Below are 7500 nucleotides of genomic sequence, written 5' to 3'. Positions count from 1 at the left end.
TACCACAGTTATCCAAGTAACGTGGGTACGATCTAAGGAACCATAACTGATTTAATGAGCCATTCGCGGTTTCACCTTAATGCGGCTTGTACTGAGACATGCATGGCTTAATCTTTGAGACAAGCATATGACTACTGGCAGGATCAACCAGGGAGCTGCGTCAACTAGAGCTGAGCAGCCGGCCGCCCGGGAGTGTGTCCCGGGGGCCCGCGCGAACACGCAAGCGTCCGCTCAATCATTCTGCAAACAGGAGGAGGCTGAGCTCCCCTGCACAATACACCTCGAAACCCTCTCAGGTCCCGGCGGCGCGCAGCGCCGTCCCAAGTACTTGGTCGGGTTCGAGAGAGGCGCAATCGCCCGGAGTTAGGCGAGTAGACGCTTTCGGTGCGACCACCCGTGCTCCCAACTGAGCTTGCCGCTGCCGACAGAGGCCCGGGAGCGTGCTGTCGTGGCATTGCCGGCGGGAGACAACACGCGCCACCTACGGTGACCGGCAGCTCCAACGCCAGCGCCACAGAAGGACAAAAGCCCCACTTGGGTGCCGAAGCGAACTCTCCCAGCACAGCGCACGCGCCAACACATCCGCACAGCTGCGATACAAACCACCAGCGAGAACCGCTGGGGCGACCGAGCAGCAGACGGCGTCGCGGCGCCGAGCGCCGGGCGGCGGCGCATCCTCAACGCACACAGTCCTCAATCGGACCAGCACACTGAAGATGTCCACCGCGCTTCGCACCGGGCCCGCGAGGACCTACTTTGGCCGCACGGCGCCGCGCGCAGGGTGCGCCGGCGCGCAGCTGCGACGCCTGCCGCGTCCGTCGGCCGGCGCGCCTGCCACTGGCCGCCCCCACCAGCCGGCTGTAGCGCGTGCGCCCACGCACCGCGCGGCCAGCACGCCGGGAGGCGCCCCCTCACCGGCCGGGGACGGTCCCACCCAGCCACCGCCGCGTATCGCTTCACACCCAGATGCCGTTCAGTTTCGTCGGCATGGTGGGTATCGCTGGAACAACCGGTTAGTACCTCAACCTATCGTCGCCATCACCGATTCACCCCTAGCGAGAACAACCGCACCACAACAGGTTACCATTTGTTCATTTGCGTAACTTCACCAGAAAACGCAGGCGTCCATCGCCATTTGCAACTTCAACGATTATTGCATGCCTGTGTCAGGTGTCACGCCACACTACGTCTGCCCACATACACGCAACAAAATGTGCACGCCTAGACAATACGTGGAAGGTGGCCCCCGTACGTATGCGATGTCCATTGCTCGAACGACTGTCAACCGGCCTCTGTAGCATGTCGCAGATATGGAACGCGGTGCACCATGCCATCACGGTGTGTGAGGAGAGACGACTAGGTCCGAATACATCAACAGACAGCTCATGCTGATCGCCATCCACGGCGTCCGTTCCTCCCACACGTCTCTATGGCGTACCACACTGCAATCCAGCTCTCATAGGGAGACGACACGTAGCTGCGTGCACAATATTTGCACTGTATGGTCCGCCGTTTTTGGGCGCAGTCGTTGTGCGGTCACACATGTGCCACGATGTATCATTCAGTACATAAGGACGAATGTGCAGTACAGATTGTGGTTCACGCGTACGACATCAGCGGACAGTTGACACAGGCCGCACCACAACGTAGCCTGAGTACGTCGCATGCGAAGGGCATTGAACATGCAAACTTCTCACCAACCAGCTTGCGAAGGCAGGGGGCAAGGTGGGGACGTGGGGAGGGGCGGCATGTACGTCCTGCTGCCATCCACATTACAGTGTACAGCAGGAGCATGTGGAAAGTGAGCAAGACTTGCAAGGTGTTTAACATGAAGCGATACACAGGGGTGCGGGCAGTGCGAGTAGCGAACTATATTGCGAGGGTTGCGGGTGGGCAACACTACAGTAATTGAACGAGTCGTATAACAATTACAGAGCAGGTTTAGGCGACAACGTGGGTTACGTTAAGGCGACAACATGGGTTAGGTTAAGGCACAACATGGGTTAGGTTAAGGCACAACATGGGTTAGGTTAAGGCACAACATGGGTTAGGTTAAGGCACAACATGGGTTAGGTTAAGGCACAACATGGGTTAGGTTAAGGCACAACATGGGTTAGGTTAAGGCACAACATGGGTTAGGTTAAGGCACAACATGGGTTAGGTTGAGGCACAACATGGGTTAGGTTAAGGCACAACATGGGTTAGGTTGAGGCACAACATGGGTTAGGTTGAGGCACAACATGGGTTAGGTTGAGGCACAACATGGGTTAGGTTAAGGTACAACATGGGTTAGGTTAAGGTACAACATGGGTTAGGTTAAGGTACAACATGGGTTAGGTTAAGGTACAACATGGGTTAGGTTAAGGTACAACATGGGTTAGGTTAAGGTACAACATAGGTTAGGTTAAGGTACAACATAGGTTAGGTTAAGGTACAACATAGGTTAGGTTAAGGTACAACATAGGTTAGGTTAAGGTACAACATAGGTTAGGTTAAGGTACAACATAGGTTAGGTTAAGGTACAACATAGGTTAGGTTAAGGTACAACATAGGTTAGGTTAGGTTAGGTTAGGTTACACGTTGTTGTACGGAAAGGTGTAGGGGGGGGGGGGGGCGGGGGCGGCAGGTTCGTTGATAGTGATTATAGTAAGTGAATGCTTGTGACATGATCAGATTTGTCACGTCAGGATGCACCTTTGGCTTATTAGAGGCGGCGCTCCAATTCTATGCTTGTGTGAGACCTGTGTCTTTGACTCATGTCATTGTTTGTGCGCTGTGACAGGAGGTACTATTGTGATGTTGGGTGCACCGTTGTATAGGACATGTGTGGGTGTTGGTGCCTGGTCTGCGCAATGGTGGATGTCGAAAGGCTGGGATATTGTATTTTCCGCACGGACCTCCTGGTCTGGTTGTGATAGTGTGGATTGTGTAATGTGGCGGAGAAGATGCACTGGATGTTGTTCCATGCTGGTGCTTACATATTGTATGTGCGCCTGTTAGAAGCAGAGAGTGGTGCGTGATCAGAGTGTCTGGCTGACGTGTGGTTCCCATTTTGGGCAGACTCTTTCAGCATGTATACGGACAGTTGTGTATATTTGCTGTAGTTTGATGGCTCTGCATTGATTACTAATCAGCGCCGTGTGTACGGGTAATCTGGTTCCAGTCCAAAATGTTCCATCTGTGTACATTAGTGACAAAGACTCCCCCCATGCAGTGGGGCTCGGTCTGTTATAACTCTTCCGCGTAATATATTTGCCCCACGTTTTTGCGACTGCGAGTGCGAGTGCAACGCGCATGGGGACCGACATGCTGATGGCTCGGTATCGGACGCCGTACAGTGAGCAACGCGATCGCGTCTCTCGCTCGTAAGTGGTACAGGTCGCGGCTCATGTATACGGACAGCGGGAATGTCGCATATTGGAAATAACTCTTTTTTTTTTTTTTTTTTTTTTTTTACTTTATTGTTATTTTAAAGCCTGGACAGCAGGCAGGCTGTCAGCAGCATACTACGCTGCTCTTCAGCCATAGAAGGTACAATCAGCAAAAACAGGAGAAAAACATAAAAGTTACAAAATGGTGGGCAATAAAACAGGAGACACAGAGAAACAAACACGGAGCCGTTCACACTCGACGATAAGCCACACTGCAAACTGTTGAGACGACGCACAAACACTGAAGGAGACGATGGCACTGGTGAACGATGGAGTGTGACGGTAAACACTGAACACTAAACATGACGGCACACACGATACACTGATGGCGGTGATCTCCGGCGCGCGAATGTCCACTGAGCGTGTGCGAGTCCGGGGACCTGCCAAGAGGGCAACAGGGATGAGGAGGGGGAGAGGGGAGGAAAAGAGGATGCCATGGCTTAGGAGACGGGGACAGGAGGATAGGGACAGGGGAGGGGGGGGGCCCGGGGGACGAGGGACGAGAAAAGGAGGAGGGAGGGAAAAGGGAGAGAAGGGAGGGAGGGTGCCCCGAGGAGCAAGCACAGGAGGAGGGTGGGAGGATCAAAGTTGGTAGGAGGGGTAGATGGAGGGGAGGAGGGCATCATCAGGGAGGGGGAGCTGGCGGAAGCCACCTTGGGAGAGGGTAAGGAGGGTGGAGAGATGGAGACCGGGTGGGACGTGGGAGTACAGGCGTGGCAGCGGGCGGGGGTGGGAGAGGATCGGGGAGACTAGCGGGTGAGGAGGATCGAGTTTACGGGAGGTGTATAGGATTCGTATCCTTTCGAGGAAGAGGAGGAGGTGGGGGAAGGGGATAAGGTCATACAGGATCCGCGTGGGGGAAGGGAGACGGATGCGATAGGCAAGGCGGAGAGCATGGCGTTCAAGGATTTGGAGGGATTTATAAAAGGAAGGGGGGGCGGAGATCCAGGCGGGATGGGCGTAACAGAGGATAGGGCGGATGAGGGACTTATAGGTGTGGAGGATGGTGGAGGGGTCCAGACCCCACGTTCGGCCGGAAAGGAGCTTGAGGAGACGGAGTCGGGAACGTGCCTTGGCTTGGATTGTCTGGAGATGGGGAGTCCAGGAGAGGCGACGGTCGAGGGTGACGCCAAGGTACTTAAGGGTGGGGGTGAGAGCGATGGGACGGCCATAAACGGTGAGATAGAAATCAAGGAGGCGGAAGGAGGGAGTGGTTTTGCCTACAATGATCGCCTGGGTTTTGGAAGGATTGACCTTGAGCAACCACTGGTTGCACCAAGCGGTGAACCGGTCAAGATGGGATTGGAGAAGGTGTTGGGAGCGTCGCAGGGTGGGGGCAAGGGCAAGGAAGGCGGTGTCATCGGCAAACTGGAGAAGGTGGACGGGGGGTGACGGCGGCGGCATGTCCGCCGTGTACAACAAGTACAGAAGGGGGGAGAGGACGGAGCCTTGGGGCACACCGGCGGAGGGGAAAAAGGTGTAGGAATCGGTGTTATGGATGGTGACATAGGAAGGACGGCGGGAGAGAAAGGAACCGATCAGACGAACGTAGTTAATGGGAAGGGCGAAGGTTTGGAGCTTGAAGAGGAGACCGGAATGCCATACGCGGTCATATGCGCGTTCGAGGTCAAGAGAGAGGAAGATTGCGGAGCGACGGGAATTGAGCTGTTCGGAAAGGAGATGAGTGAGGTGAAGGAGAAGATCGTCAGAAGAGAAGGACGGCCGAAAGCCACACTGGGTAACGGGGAGGAGGCGGTGCTGGCGGAGATGCTGGTGGATGCGGCGGGTGAGGATAGATTCCAGGACCTTGCTGAAGACCGAGGTAAGGCTGATGGGACGGTAGGAGGAGACGGCGGACGGCGGTTTGCCAGGTTTGAGGAACATGAGGATACGGGAGGTTTTCCACAGGTCGGGGTAGTAACCGGTGGACAGGACTACATTGTAGAGCCTGGCCAGGGTGGAGAGAAAAGAGACAGGAGCTTCACGAAGGTGACGGTAGGTGACACGATCGTGACCAGGAGCGGTGTTGCGTTTGGTGCGGAGTGTATTGATGAGATCTTGTGTGGTGATGGGGGCATTAAGGTCCGTGTGTGGAATGTGGTCCAAGTACTGGAAACCAGGAGCGAGGGGAGGGACAGAGGTGTCAGTTCGATCGCGGATATCTGGGAAGAGGGAGTAATCGAACTGGGGATCATCAGGGATGGAAAACACATCGGACAGGTAGGAGGCAAAGTGATTGGCCTTACTAAGGGCGTCAGGGAAGGGGTGATCATCGTGGAGAAGAGGATAGTAGGGGGAGGGTTTAGTTCCGGTAAGGCGACGGAAAGCGGTCCAGAACTTGGACGAGTGTATAGGGAGGGTAGCAGTTAAACGGGTGCATGTCTGTCGCCAGTCCCGGCGTTTCTTGGCCGCGAGCAAATTTCGAATGTGTCGCTGTAGTTGCCGGTGGCGTCGTAGGGTGTCCGGGTCACGCGTGCGGAGGAAGGCACGGTAGAGACGACGGGATTCACGGAGGAGGAGGACGGCCTGTGGTGGTAAGGTAGGACGGTGGGGGTGGATGGCAACAGTAGGGACGTGGGCCTCCACGGCCTCAGACAAGGTCTGCTGGAGAAAGGAGGCGGCATGGGTGACATCATCGGGACGGCGGTAGGCGAGAGGGTGGCTATCGACCTGAGTGGAGAGGGTATCCCGGTAGGCATTCCAGTCGGCACGGGAATAGTCATGGATGTACTTAGGGGGAGGGTCATGACGAGGGTCGGGGCGGGGGCGACGGCCGTCTGAAACGGTGAGGAGGACAGGGAGATGGTCGCTACCAATAGGCTCCAGGACATCCACCGTAATGCGACCAAGGAGGTTGGGGGAGGAGAGGATAACATCGGGAGTGGAGTTGGATTCGGGACGAGTGTGCTGGGGGATGGGGATGAGGTCGCCTTGAAGGGAGGAGAGGAACCGATGCCACCGCCGTAACTGGGCAGCGGAGCGACTATGGATGTTGAGGTCAGCGGCGATCACATAGGAGGAGAAGGTACGGTCGATGTGGGAGAGGAAGTCGAAAGGAAGAGGGGCGTTGGGGCGGACATAGATGGTGGCACAGGTAATGGTAAGGCCGGGGAAGAAGAGACTAAGGATCAGGTGTTCGGTGGGGTCGGGAAGGAGAGGCTGGAGCCGAACGGGGATCTGGCGGTGGTGGCCAATGGCAACTCCGCCACGCGCAACTGGGAGGGGATTATCGGAGCGGTGGAGGAGATAGGGGGAGGTGTGGATGGAGTGGTGGGGTTGGAGGAAGGTTTCGTTGAGGAGGAAGGCATCCACACGGTGGGTAGCAAGGGTGTGCAGGAAGAGGTTCTTGTTGGCGGGAAGGGAGCGGATATTGTTGAAAAGGATACGATGCTGTCGCGCCATGATAAGGACTTATACGAGGGTGTCAAGGCGGGAGAAGGTGAAATGGGCCTGGTTATTGGAAAAGGTGGCGTACATTTTAAGGTGGAATATGGAACGGGCGGCGAGGGAGATCTGTTGGAGGGTGTGGGGGCGCTGAAAGGGATGGACGTTTTGGAGGACAATGGTGAGGAACCTGATGATGTCCTCAGCAGTGGGAGGGGGACGAAGGGAATTGCCAGGAGGGGTGGGGGCGTCCAGGGGACGGACAGGGACGGTGAGTTCAGGGGTGGTGGGAGGGGGCCGGGCTTTACACTTTTGGGAGTAGGTAGGGTGGGGGAGGCTGCAGGTATTACAGGAGGGAGGGGATTGGAGGTTGGGGCACTGCCGGAGGAAGTGCGCTTGGCGACAATGCGGGCATGTGGGGGCCTCGCGGCACTCGGCTGTTGTGTGTGCATTGTAGCGCAGACATCTCTGGCAGCGCAGGGATTGAGGGGGGGAACGGGAGGGGTCGACTTTGTACCGCTGATTGAAGAGGAGGGCACCCTCCTTCAGGAGACGGTCAATGGAGGGGGCGTCCTCAGAGAACACCCGCATAAGGCGGGTGGGGCCGGTCGCGTTAAAAATGCGGCGGACTGCCCGCACCTCCAGGGTGGGATGGGCCTTCAGCTCCGCCAACACCTCCTCCTCC

General features: G+C 56.5%; 1 non-coding gene across 1 annotated transcript in view; it reads right to left on the bottom strand.

The window, feature by feature from the left end:
• Positions 1-154, bottom strand: part of LOC124729314 — a 1909-nt gene extending 1755 nt beyond the window's left edge. Inside the window, exon 1 of the ribosomal RNA XR_007007606.1 lies at positions 1-154. This exon is cut by the window's left edge and continues 1755 nt beyond it. This is a non-coding gene — a ribosomal RNA (small subunit ribosomal RNA).
• Positions 155-7500: the final 7346 nt, after the last annotated feature.

The sequence above is a fragment of the Schistocerca piceifrons genome, unplaced genomic scaffold, assembly GCF_021461385.2.
Source record: "Schistocerca piceifrons isolate TAMUIC-IGC-003096 unplaced genomic scaffold, iqSchPice1.1 HiC_scaffold_1201, whole genome shotgun sequence".
NCBI classification, from domain to species: Eukaryota; Metazoa; Arthropoda; class Insecta; order Orthoptera; family Acrididae; genus Schistocerca; species Schistocerca piceifrons.
This window is presented reverse-complemented; position numbering and strand designations above follow the sequence as displayed.